The sequence below is a fragment of the Halichoerus grypus genome, chromosome 9 (assembly GCF_964656455.1).
Source record: "Halichoerus grypus chromosome 9, mHalGry1.hap1.1, whole genome shotgun sequence".
Taxonomy (NCBI): Eukaryota; Metazoa; Chordata; class Mammalia; order Carnivora; family Phocidae; genus Halichoerus; species Halichoerus grypus.
Window position 1 is genome coordinate 120,440,912 of NC_135720.1, and position 13,751 is coordinate 120,454,662.

Consider the following 13,751-nt stretch of genomic DNA (forward strand, 5'->3'; position numbering starts at 1 on the left):
TTAGTTCTTTTACTTCTCCCGAAAGGGTTTCTCTAATAACTTCCATGCTTTTTTCAAGCCCAGCTAGTATCTTTAAAGTGATGATTCTGAACTCTAGATCTGACATCGTACTAATGTCCATATTGAGTAGGTCCCTGGCAGTCGGTACTACCTCTTGTTCTTTTTGTTGAGGTGATTTCTTCCGTCTTGTCATTTTGCCCAGAGGAGAATAGATTAATGAGAGAACAAAATGCTAAAAGGGTAACAACGTCCCCAGAAAATATACTCTAAACAAATCAGAAAAGACCTGAAGCAGTGGGAAAAGAAAGGGAAAGAGAGAAAAAAGAAAAAGAAAGAAAAAAAGAAAAAAGAAAAAGATAAAGATAAAGATAAAAACAAACAAAAACAGAACAAAACAAAACAAAACAAAAACAGAATGTGATCAAATATGATCAGGCCGGTGCATAGATCAGTGCCACACACTAGATTTTGGGTGTATTTTGGTCTGTTAAAAGAAAGTGCCTCCCAAAATTTTAAAGAAAGGAAAACTTATATATGTACAAAAATAAGGGTTGATATGATGAAGGGATGGAATATGACTGTAAAGATGGAAATTATAAAAAATTTTATAAAAGGATTTGATAAGTTGTTTGAAAAAAGAAAGAAGAGGATTTAAAAAAAAAAAAGAAAAAAGGGAGAGAATGTGATCAGGCAGGGGAGTAGAAAAAAACCATACACTAGAGATTTAGAGTATATTTTGATCTGTTGAAGAAACTATCTCAAAATTTTAAAGAGAGAACAACTTATATATATATGCCAAAAATACAGGTAACTACTATGAAGGGATAGAATATGGCTCTAAAAATGAAAAATAAAAATGTTTTTTTTTAAAAAAGGGATTGATAAGATGTTGGTTGAAAAAGGGAAAAGAAAAATTCAAAAAAAAAAAAAAAAAGAAAAAAAGACAGTTAAAAAAAATAATTTACTTTGAAAGACTAAAGAATCATGGTAAAAAAGCCATGAATTCTATGTGCAGTATTCCCCTAGCGCTGGAGTTCTGCCGTTCTCACTGATCGGTAAACGTGGTCTTGGCTGGCTGTTCTCGCCGATCTTCTGGGGGAGGGGCCTGTTGCCGTGGTTCCCAAATGTCTTTGCCGAAGGCAAAATTGCCCCGCCCTTGCTGGTCCGGGCTAAGTAATCTGCTCGGGTTTGCTCTCCAGAGCTTTTGTTCCCTGCAAGCTTTCCGTACAGCTTTGGAGGCGGAGAGTGAAAATGGCGGCCTCCCAGTCTCCGCCCCGGAGGAGCTGAGAACTCGGGGCCCCGCTCCTCAGTGAGCCCTCAGAGAAAAGCAGTCAGTCACCACCGTCTCCCCGGTCTCCGGCCGCACTCTGTGCTCACCCAGCCTGTGACCGCGCCTTTCTATCTGGCACCCGACCCCGGGTGGAGTCTCCAAACCCAGCAGATCCCCGCGGTGCACTTCCGCGCCTCTCCTCCCGGGGGAAGAAAGTGAGTTTCCCCGGATCTGCCGCTTGTTGGGTCCCTGCTGAAGGAGCAGTGGCCCGACTGTGCCGCGGATCACGGTTTATGGCAACCCCGAGCTGAGAGCCCGCGCCTGGGCTCCGTCTCTGCAGCCGGCTTCCCTGCTCCGATACCTGGAAGCTCTGCCGCACTCAGGCACCCCCGGTCTTTCTGTGACCCCGAGGGTCCTGAAACCACACTGTCCCACGAGGGTTCCACCCCCCACTTAGCCACCAGAGTGACGTCCCTCAGCGGAGCAAACTCTAAAAGTTCCGATTTTGTGCTCCGTGGCTCTATCACTTGCCAGAAGCGGCCGATGGAGGCCCCTCCCCCGCCGTCTATCCTCCCGAATATCGCCTCGGATTCACTTCTCCGCACGTCCTACCTTCCAGAAAGTGGTCGTTTTTCTGTTCAGAGAGTTGTTGCTATTCTTTTCTTCGATCTCCTGTTGAGTTCGTAGGTGTTCAGAATGGTTTGATCCCTATCCAGCTGAATTCCTGAGAGGAGACGAAATCCAGGTCTCCTACTCCTCCGCCATCTTGCTCCGCCCCCCCATATCACATTTCTTTATCCTTTCATCAACTGATGGACATTTAGATTGTTTCCTCATCTTGGCTATTGTGAATAATGCTGTAATGAACCTGGGAGTGCAAGTATCTTTTTGAGATCCTGTTTTCAATTCTTTTGGACAAGTAACTGGAAGTGGGAGTGTTGGATCATATGATAGTTCTATTCTTAATTTTTTGAAGAAACGCCACACCATTTTCCATATTCCATTGTCATCTTTGGCCTCTGAATCTGTCTTCTGGGGTCTATTGTCATCTATATCACACCTCAAGTACAGGTGATAGAGAAACACATTAAATCCTATCACAGGGATGCAACCAAGATGTTTATTGTCTAAGCCCATGTTGTCTGTTGGAACATCAGCAACTCTGCTCCTCAGGGTGTCCACCTGCTTTGTGAGTTACACTTTTAGAGTGGTCCCATGTGTCAACACCATCAGAGGTCCCAATACTTCCTGGAGGCACTGTGAGAAGCAGTGTTTTCATCTTTATCCCTCACAGTTTGTACTAGCCTTAAATTAACATTCTTTCACTGGGATTTGGGCTTTCCCCCGCATTCTTTCAAACTAATGAATTCCTGCATAGAACAATGAAGTACTTTTTCTCCTATTAGTGTGTTAGCTTTCTGGGGATGCTATAACAAAGTACCACAAACTAGGTGGCTTAAAATAGCAGAAATTTAGGGTGCCTGGGTGGCGCAATAGGCTAAGCATCCGACTCTTGGCTTTAGCTCAGGTTGTGATCTCAGGGTCTTGAGATTGAGCCCTGTATTGGGCTCCGTGTTCAGTGCAGAGTCTGCTTAGGACTCTCGCTCTCTCCCTTTGCCTCTCCCCCCCAACGCTTGTGAGCTCTCTCTCAAATTATTAAATAAATCTTTAAAAAAAAACAGCAGAAATTTATTCTCTGACAGTTCTGGAGGTGAGAAGTCCAAGATCAAGATTCATTGGTTCTTTCTGAGAGACCTAAGGGAGTATCTAGTGTGGGATCTTACCTAGCTTCTGGTGGTTGCTGGCAATATCTGGTGTCTCTTGGCTTGTAGATGCATCACTCCAATCTTTGCCTCCATCTTCACATGGTGCTCTCCCCGTGTGTCTCTGTCTCCATTTCCTCTTCTTATAAGGACATCAATAGTAATGAATTAGGGCCCACCCTACTCCAGGATGACTTCATCTTAGCTTAATTACATCTGCAAGACCCTATTTCCAAATAGGTTCACATTCTGAGGTATGAAGACTTAGGATCAACCTATCTTTTGGAGGATACAACTCAACCCATAACAACTAGTCTGGTATTGTGTATGCTACCCTAAGTAACCCATCTCTGCCCTCACCCACCTCCAATTTCAAGACACAAATCTTTGCTTGCTTTTCTAAAGAAATAAGGAAAATACTTCTCATTTTCCATTATGAGCATGCAGGAAAATAAAGCATAGCTTATTTTCAGAAAAATTTATAGTAACGACTACTAGATTTTTTTTCAAACTGAAAATATATTTATTATTTTTATGATTGTAAATGGAACACATAATCATTATAAAAATTCAATTTAGAAACAACAGTAGAATATAAAACAGATTTGTCTTCTGATATAACAGAGGAGATAAAAAGAAAGAAAAAATTGTTGATGTGGACTAGGTTATCAGAACCAAACCTCTCCTGAAAACACCTAAAATTTTGGATAAAATCTAAAAGATTCTTCATTGACATCATCAAAATTTGCCAAGATGTCAGGAATTGGCTATCCAAAATCTAAAGGAAAATGGGAGCCCAGGAAGGTAAGCAGAGCACAGAGGCCTCTTGGGTTCTCAGGGCATTCACTGAGGCTGGTAAACTTGGATCTTTGGCTTTGATGGCCTCAGAAGGCAACAAAAAGCAAATCCTGTGGTCAGCCTGAGAAAGGAAAACTGTCCTCAGGTTATGATGGGGATGAAAAGGGCTAGATCATGAGGTAAAGTGAATCAGAAGTGAACTTTCACCAAGTATCTGTCATAAAAGTTGTCCCAAAGCTGAACAGAGGGGCATAAAGGGCAGGGAAATATATCCCAGAAATGGTGATGGATTTGCAGCATAAATTCATTTCTCTTGCATGGTCAAAATTATTCAAACCTTGAGTTTATTTAAAAGTTATTATGTACAATCACTTTGGAAGACTCTTTGGTAGTTTCTTTTTATTTATTTTTAAATTTATTTTATTTTTAAAAATATTTATTTATTTGACAGAGAGAGAGATAGTGAGAGCAGGAACACAAGCAGGGGGAGTGGGAGAGGGAGAAGTGGGCTTCCCGCCGAGCAGGGAGCCTGATGTGGGGCTCGATTCCAGGACCCTGGGATCATGACCTGAGCCAGAGGCAGATGTTTAATGACTGAGCCCCCCAGGCACTCCTCTTCTTATTTTTTTTTAAGATTTATTTATTTATTTGAGATAGAGAGTGCAAGTACATGTGCACAAGCAGGGGGAGGGGCAGAGGGAAAGGGAGAGAAATCTTCAAGCAGACTCCCTGCTGAGCACAGGGCCTGACCTGGGGCTTGATCCCAGGACCTGAGATGATGACCTGGGTGGAAATAAGAGTCAGACACTTAACTGACTGGGCCATTGAGGTGCCCCTCTTTGGTAGTTTCTTAGAAAGTTACTCTTGTACCTACCATACCATCCAGAAACTCTACCCCCAAGAAAAACAAAAATGTATTCACAAAAATATTTGTAAATAACTGTTCATAGCAACCTTATTTATAATGACTCAAATCTGGAAACACTTCAAATAGCCATGAACTGGAGAATGGATAAAGAAATTATGATAAATTTATATCATGAATTACTAGTCAGAAACTAAAAAAAAATAGTGATACACATGGATGAGTCTCAGAAATATTATGTGGAACAGGAGTAGGCAGATACAAAAGAGTGCATATTATATACTATTTATATGAAATTCTAAAACAGGCTAAACTAATATATAATGACAGAAAGCAGATTAGTGGTTCCTTGGGGTTAATAGTGGGAAAGATAGACTGCAAAGGGACACAGGAAAATTTTTTGTGGAAAAATGTTCTATATCTTGATGTTGGTAGTGGTCACATAGTTGTAAACATTTGTCAAAAGTCACTGATATGTATATAATTATTCAAGTTTTATTTTATGTAGTTTATATCTCAACAACATTGTTTAAATGTTAAAAAATGATTTATTTATTTATTTTAAAAAAACCATTTAATTTATTTATTTACTTGAGAGAGAGACAGTGAGAGAGAGAGAGCACAAGCAGGGGGAGGGGCAGGGCTCAATCCCAGGACCCTGGGACCTGAGCCTAAGGCAGACGCTTAACTGACTGAGCCACCTAGGCATCCCTAAAAAATTATTTTTTAAATGTGATGCTGGACTGAGAGACACTAAGTACCTGACACTAGGTACTGGGTAGAAATATCTTCATCTTAGGCCTCAAAGAGATGACCACAAATAATTTTTCATGGACAGCACCTAGCACACAATAAAAAAAAAGTGTCACAGATAAACTATATCATGGGCAGAATTGTAAGTTTGTAGAAACAAACTTGCAAAGACTTTAGGTAGTGAGGTTATCATAGCTTATAAAATAGTCATGTTCACTATGTTTAAAGAAAAAAAAATATGTGGGGAATAGAACACGACGAAAAGTGACCTGGTGAATATAAAGAAGAACCAAATAGAAAATAGAAATGGAAATCAGAAAAACTGAACTTTAAAAATTTGTTGAATATGTTTAACAGAAGACTCAACTCTATTGAAGAGAAAATTAGTAAACTGAAAGATAGATCAGAATAAATGATTCAGAATGTAGAATGAAGAAACAAAAAGGTACAAAAGATGAAAGAAGAGTTAGAAAGTGAGCTCTCAGATGTCTAACTGGAGTTTCAAAAAAGAAAAAAAAAAACAAAAAACCAGAGAGTGAATGAGAAAGGTAATATTTGAGATAATGGCTGAAGCTTTTCTAGAACTAATAAAAGATCAATTCACAAATCAAGAAGTCTACCAAGTAAAAAGAAATCCTCATCTAGCTTCATATAAATAACAATAAAATAACAAAATCTTAACTAAATTGATGAAAGACAAAGACAAAAGGAAAATTGTAAAAGCAAATATATTCAAAATACAGAGTGAAAGCAGATTTCTCAACAAAAGCAATGTGGAAATCAGAAGACTAAGTGCTGAAAAACTATAGTTGTCCTTCTCGCACTCTGTAATGAACAAAAGATAGCTTTTCAAAAATGAGTTTGTAAAAAAAGGCATTTTCTGATGATGAAAACAGGTCCTCACTGAAATAAAACTAAAATATTTTAATGAATACATTTCAAGCAAAAGAAAATAATCTTAATGGAAGATCTGATGTGCAAGAAAGAATAAAGACAGTGGTAAACATCTGTTAAGCCTAAATAACCAATAAACAAATAATGACAATGTCTTGTGGGATTGGAAAAACAAGATAGAGTTAATACAACAATAACATAAATCAAGAAGAAAGCAAATGGAGTGATAAAAAATTTCTAAGAGGACAAAAACAAAAAACATTTAATAGATCTTTCTATATTGAATTTGCCAACTCTAAGTACATCATATAAGTGGAATTGTACAATATTTGTTCTTTTAATCTGGTTTGCTTAGCATAATATTTCCAAGGTTCATCCATATTGCAAAATGCACTGGGTTTTCCTTCCTGTTGAATAATATTCCATTGTGGGTATATACACATTACATTTATACATTTATCCGTTGGTGGACATTTTTTCTTGTTAGCTATTATTAATATTGTGCATCTCATTTTCAAATTGAAATATATTTGAGATATAACTGTGTAGAATTAAGATGTACAACATGTTAATTTGGTACATTTATATATTATATGATCACCATTGTAGCAATAATTAGTACCTCAATTACATTACGTAATTATTTCTTTCTAGTGGTTGGAATAATTAAGTTCTAGTCTCTTAGCAAGTTTGGTGATTACAATACGGTATTGTTGTCTATAGTTACTACACTGTGCATTAGATCTCTTGGACTTATTTACTAGTTGTTGCAAGTTTATACCTTTAAACAACATCTGACGAACATCTCTACCCCCACATCCTGGTAATGACTATTATACTCTGTTTTTATGAGTTTGGCCTTTTTAGATTCTGCAAATAAGTGGTATCATATAGCATTTGTCTTTCTCTGACTCACTTCACTTAGCATCATGTCCTCAAGATTTTTTTCAGATGTTAAATTATTAGCATACAGAAATGTAACTAATTTCTGTATGTTGATTTATATTCTGCAACTTTACTGAAATTGTTGATTAGTTCCAACAGCTTTGTGGCTGAGTCTTTGGGGTTTTCTATATACAAAATCATATCATTTGTAAATAGCAATAATTTTCTTCTTTTTTGATTTATATGCCTTTTATTTCTTTGTCTTGCCTAATTTCTCTAGCTAGGACTTCCAGCACTATACTGAATAAGAATGGTGAGAGTGGGCATTCTATCTTATTCTTGATCTTAGAGGAAACCCTTTGAATTTTGAGTATAATGTTAGCTGTGGGTTTGTCATAAATGGCCTTTATTATGTTGAGGTATGTTCTTTCTGTATCCAAACTATTGAGGGTTTTTATCATGAAAGGATGTTTTATTTTGTCAAATGCTTTTCCTGCATTTTTTGTGATATTTATGTGATTTTTATCTTTTATCCTATTAATGTGATGCATTACATTTATTGATTTGCACATGTTGAACAGTACTTGCATCCCAGGGATCAATCCTGCTTGGTCATGGTGTGTAATCTTTTTAACGTGTTTTTGAATTTGGTTTGCTAATATTTTGTAGAGAATGTTTGCGTACATTTTCTTCAGGGATATTGGTCTATAGTTTTCTTGTAGTGGCCTTATCTGCCTTTGGTATCAGGTAATGCTGGCCTTGTAGGATGAGTTTGGAAGTTTTCCCAATTCTTCAATTTTTTGGAAATGTTTGCAAAGGATTGGTGTTAGTTTTTCTTTAAATGTTTGGTGGAAATCACCAGTGAAACCATCTGGTCCTAGGGTTTTCCATGTTGGGAGGTTTTTGACTACTGATTCGGTCTCTTTACTCATTATTGGTCTGTTCAGATTTTCTATTTCTTCTAATTCAGTGTTGGTAGGTTGTGTGTCTTTAGGAATTTATCCATACCTTCCAGGCTATCTAATGTGTTGGCATATAATTTTCCTAGTAGTCTCACAATCCTATGTATTTTTGTAGTATCAGTTGTAATGTCTTTTCTTTCATTTTTAATTTGTTTGAGTCTTCTTTTTCTTTCTTAGTCTAGCTAAAAGTTTGTTAATTTTGTGTTTATCTTTTAAAAAAATCAGCTCTTAGTTTTGTTTATCCTTTCTGTTATTTTTCTGGTCTCCAGTTCATTTATCTCTGCTCTGATCTTTATTATTTTCTTCTTCCTGCTAACTTTCGGCTAATTTTTCCCCCCTAGTTTCTTGAGGTATAAAGTTAGAATGTTCATTTGAATCTTTCTAATTTCTTAAACTTTTTTTTTTTTTTAGTGAGAGAGACAGAGAGTGGGAGTGAGAGTGTGAGTGGGGGGAGGGGCAGAGGGAGAGGAAGTGAGAGAATCTTAAGCAGGCTTCATACCCAGCACCAAGCCCGATGCAGGGTTTGATCTCAGGACCCTGAGATGACCTGAGCTGAAATCAAGAGTTGGATGCTTAACTGACTGAGCCACCTAAGCACCCCTCTAATTCCTTTCTTTCTCTCTTTCTTTTCTTTATCTTTCTTTCTTTTTTTTAAGATTTTATTTGAGACAGAGAGAGAGAATGTGTGAGCAGGTAGGGAGGGGCAGAGAAGCAGAGTCCCCGCTGAGCAGGGAGCAGGATGCAGGGCTCTATCCCAGGACCCTGAGATCATGACCTGAACCAAAGGCAGGAAGTTAACGACTGAGCTACCCAGGTGCCCCCAGAAGAGTCTATTTTTGATTGAATGTACCACCCATATACACACTCAATAGTTTTTTGGCTCCCTGAGGAAACAAAATTTACCTCAGGTTTTTGAGAGTCGGAATTTTGGCTATGCTTATTATTGTAGTTCCTCACAGTGGTCTTGGACATATACTTTTTTTAATTAACAAGAAAATATTATTTAAAAAATTAGAAATGAAATAACTTAAAATGGTTTTTGCTCCCCGTGTTTTTTTTTTTTTAAAGATTTTATTTATTCATTTGAGACGCAGAGATTCAGAGAGAGAGAGAGAGAGAGAGCATGAGTAGGGAGAGAGGCAGAGGGAGAGGGAGAAGAGGGCTCCCCGCTGAGCCAGGAGCCTGAAATGGGGCTCGATCCCAGGACCCTGGGATCATGACCTGAGCCGAAGGCAGATGCTTAACCATCTGAGCCACCCAGGTGCCCCTGCTCCCAGTGTTTTCAAAGTTTTTCTTCGGTTGGCAAGTCCCATTCTTTTAGTCAGATTGGGTATAAGTATCGGGAGAACTTGAAGACTTCAGGCTTTCCGGTATCCACGAATGCCTCCAACTCCTACATAGACCTTTGCAAGAGGGCCCAGCTCAAGGCCATTCTCTCCTAGAGGAACCCCAGCAGGAGCCTGCGGCTTTGCAAGGCCAAGGCCAATAGATGGACGAGCCGGTGAGCCCGTGGGTGGGCCTCACACCTGGTAGAGCCGTTCCTCCTGGGGCGGCACCGGCCACAAGGCACCCCTTGCCAGCTTCGGTGGTCTATTCACGGCGGTGGGTTGCAGGGGCTTGATCCAGCTGTGGAAGGACGGAGAAGACGAGGAAAGGAAGTCTCTTTCAGACGGTGCAGAGGCCAGCCAACAGCAACTGCCACCAACATCCGAGCCCGAGGGTGACGCGCAGGAGGAGCTCCGGCAGCACGACGAGCGGGAGTAGACAGATGATGCAAGTCCTCGGGAAAGGACGCACAAAGAGATGCCACCAGTCCGCTCAGAAAGCTCAACGTCTGGGTTTTGAAACCAAAATATGGTATTTTCACTGTAAAATTTGTAAAACCACATGGGAGAGTGCTTACTTGTGGTGCATTTCTGGAACAAAGTTTATTTCAAACAACTCTGTTGCAAATGCCAAATGAATTTTGACATTTATTGAGTAGAAACAATCCATATCAGACCTATTCAAAGTCTCATTGCTCCTGTCCTTGAAAGAAAAGGCACATCGAACTAAGGAAGCCCCTTGACAGAAGCTGCGTGGTCCCTGCAAAGACAACAGATTCTCCTGTGGCAACATTCACAGCTCCAAATACATCGTGTGACAGACGGTGTGACTTGTACAGGGCACCCAAACTCTTCTTGTGACTTACTACACCGTTTCCCTTTCTTGCCACTTAACTCTGAACTGGCACTGGAAAATGGTTAGGCTTTAGCGCTTTTTGTAGGTTGTGTAACAGCTGTACAGTGTGAACAGAATAAAATAAATGCATAGAAAAATAGGGGAAAAAAAAAAGGATTGCATCTCAAACTGTCTTGGAGCCTATGGCCCCTAAAGATTGACTGAACTGGTCCCACAGGTTATGCAGGCTGTCACCGTATTCCATTGTGGTCCATGGCAGGTCAGCAGCCTTGGGGACCAGGGCTCACCTCAGGGAGGGGCACAGTGGGTCTCAGTTCAAAAGGGGATCACACTCTTGGATTCCTGCTGTATTCTTGTTCCGGACCTGCTCCTTAGGGCACGTTACTGGTTTGACAACATTTTCTTCCTTTTGTCCTCCGTGTTGGGTGGACTGAAATTTCAGTGTGACATCTACAAATTGCCAGATACACTGGCAGCTAAGAGAATCGATGCCTAAAGAATTTGCGGTCACAAGCAGAGATTACTGACAGAGCCAAGGAAAGATTGCACAAAATAAGGATCTTGGAGGCTTTCATTTAGTGATTCTACCTCTGTAGCAGTGGTTCTCATTGTGGCCTTGCACAAGAAACATTAATGTCACTTGGCAACTTGGGCCCACAGCAATCTAGATTTTTTTTTTAAGATTTTATTTACTTATTTGACCAAGAGAGACACAGCGAGAGAAGGAACAAGAGCAGGGGGAGCAGGAGAGGGAGAAGCAGTCTTCCCGAGGAGCAGGGAGCCTGATGCGGGGCTTGATCCCAGGACCCTGGGATTGTGACCTGAGCCGAAGGCAGACACTTAACGACTGAGCCACCCAGGCACCCCTGCAATCTGGGTTTTAACAAGTCCTCCATGTGATTCTGATTCTAAAGTTCCAGAAGTCATTTCAATCTCTTTCTTTGTATTGTTTCTTTGCCTGAAGAAGTCCATTTTATACCTTTCCACTGATATTTGGATAGTCATACTTAGATCTTTCTCCAAAATGCTCTCTTAAAAATAGAAAGAAATTAGTAAACGTTGGTTTTTAGACAGGGATCTGTGGACCTCAAATCCAGTTTATGTCTTATATATGCAGCTGTTGAAATAAGGAAGGTTTTACATTTTTAAAACATTGTTAAAAAGAGGGGCATCTGGGTGGCTCAGTCAGTTGAACATCCAACTCTTGATTTCAGTTCAGGTCATGGTCTCCGGGTGATGGGATCAAGCCCTGCGTCAGCTCTGTGCTCTGCACGGAGTCTGCTTGAGATTCTCTCTCTCTCTCCCTCTGCCCCTCCACCACCATGCACTCTCTAAATAAATAAATATATATATAAATAAATAAACAAAGAAAACAAGAATAGGTGACAGATGCAATATGGCCCTCAAAGCCTAAAATATTTACTATCTGACCCTTTAGAGAAAAAGGTTTGCTGACCCCTTCTTTTAGATTTCTCCAAAATCTTATTTACTTTGAATTAAACAGTCAAATTGCTTCTGCAAATATGTTCTGACATCCAAAGTCAGGGTAGAACAAACTTGTTAAACAATGCTTTAATATTTAGAACTGTGTTTTCCTATTAGTGAAATTTAAACTCTGCACTGTTTTTTATCACTGCCTACCCTCTTGTTGGAAAGGAATAGGACCCTGTATTTCACTCTCAATTGACAAATATTTACTGAGAGGACACAAAGGTTAATAAAGTTAAATTTTGCCTTGAGTCCTTAAGAATGCATTAGAGTGGTCTGACATGTGAATGGATACCATATGAGCTCTGTGATCAAAGCCTGTACAATGGACTTTGGGAACACAAAAGGACACTTATTTAGTATTCTGTTACAGGGTTACACCCTCACTAATTTGTCCTGTGCCCTGATGATAGACATTTTGTTTGTTTTCATTCTTTTCTTTTTTCTATCAAAACAACGTTACCATGTATAACCTTGTACGCAGCTCATTTCATCGATGTAAGACAAATTGCTGGGTTGAAGACTCTGTGCTGAGAGACTAAACATACCAATGGACAATGGCCAGACCATTGCCTGTATAAAAATAGAGTTCTGACCCATAACCTGTAGCAACCAGCTCAGGAAACCAACTCATTATCTGTTGTAATCAGTCTAGAAAGTCAAACAATTATCTGCAGCAACCAGTTCAGGAAGTCAAACAATAACGTCTCTATTAATTGGCCAAAAGCAGCCAGGACTTAATTAATAACTGATAGATTCCCTAATTTTCGCCCCTGTTTCCAACTTTGGACCAACTGGAGAAATCCAAATATGCACCCCTAACCAATGACATGTATGCCTTGGGCCTAGTTAGTCCACCTATAGCTTTCGCATTCCAACAACCTCCAAACAGAGCACATCTGAAGTCTTCCATTTATTCCACTATAAGGCCTTCCCACTCTTCTGCCTCCCTTTGAGTCTCTGCTAAACACAGTGATGGTGGCTGACTCCCTCATGAGAGTTTAGCTTTGGTCCAGAGAGAGTGTTCTCCATGTTTTTTTTTTTTTCTTCTGCCTTCTGGGGGCAGACTGGGGAGTTTGCTTTTGGAGATGACTAACTCTGGCAGGGGACCTGAGATATGGGTGCATAAGCAGTACATTCCAATGACTGTTGCCAGCTCTCATAGGGTCACTTAAGTCTAAATCCTCTCTTTTACCTGGAAAAACTCCTGCTTCTTATATGTACTCTCTTTACAACCCTAATTCTTGTGCCTATCTTTCTAAATGACATAACGTCACCAAGGATGATTTGGGCCTTTAGTAGCCACTCTGGGGGAACATTGGATTTGAGCACAGTTATTTATTTGAGAAGAAGAAAGGGCCTATTGGCCTACGGGCAGCATTTTTCGACTGGTATGCAGAGGTCTCCAAACAAAATTCTTAGTAAAAAGTGTCTTCACTAAAAGATTCTTTGATCAAAGCTAATGAGCAATTCAGCAAACTTAAGCAAGAGTGAACTAGACTAATTTTGATATCCAGCTTTGCCTTTTTCCCTTTACCTTTCTGATGTCCCCTTTTATGCCTCTATCAAATCCTCTCTCATCTTTCCCTTGTCCAAACACCCTACCTTTTCCAAGCAACTCTCCTAACATCCAAAATTTCAGTTGCCTTTAAATATCCATCCCTCCCATGAGTTGGATATGCAGACAACTGTAGAATTTAAACCATGGACTTGAGCTGAATTAAGAACTATAATGGGAGCACCTGGGTGGCTCAGTCGGTTAAGCTTCCAACTCTTGATTTTGGCCAAGGTCATGATCTCAGGGTCGTGAGATCAAGCCCCATGTCAGGCTCCACACTCAGCGGGAAGTCTGCTTGAGATTTTTTTCCTCTTTCCCTCTCCCTCTGCACCCC

The 13,751-nt window shown here is 39.9% G+C and overlaps 1 pseudogene; it reads left to right on the forward strand.

Annotated features, from left to right (window-relative positions):
* Positions 1-3,786: 3,786 nt before the first annotated feature.
* LOC118549622 (protein ZAR1-like pseudogene) lies at positions 3,787-10,333 on the forward strand (annotated as a pseudogene).
* Positions 10,334-13,751: the final 3,418 nt, after the last annotated feature.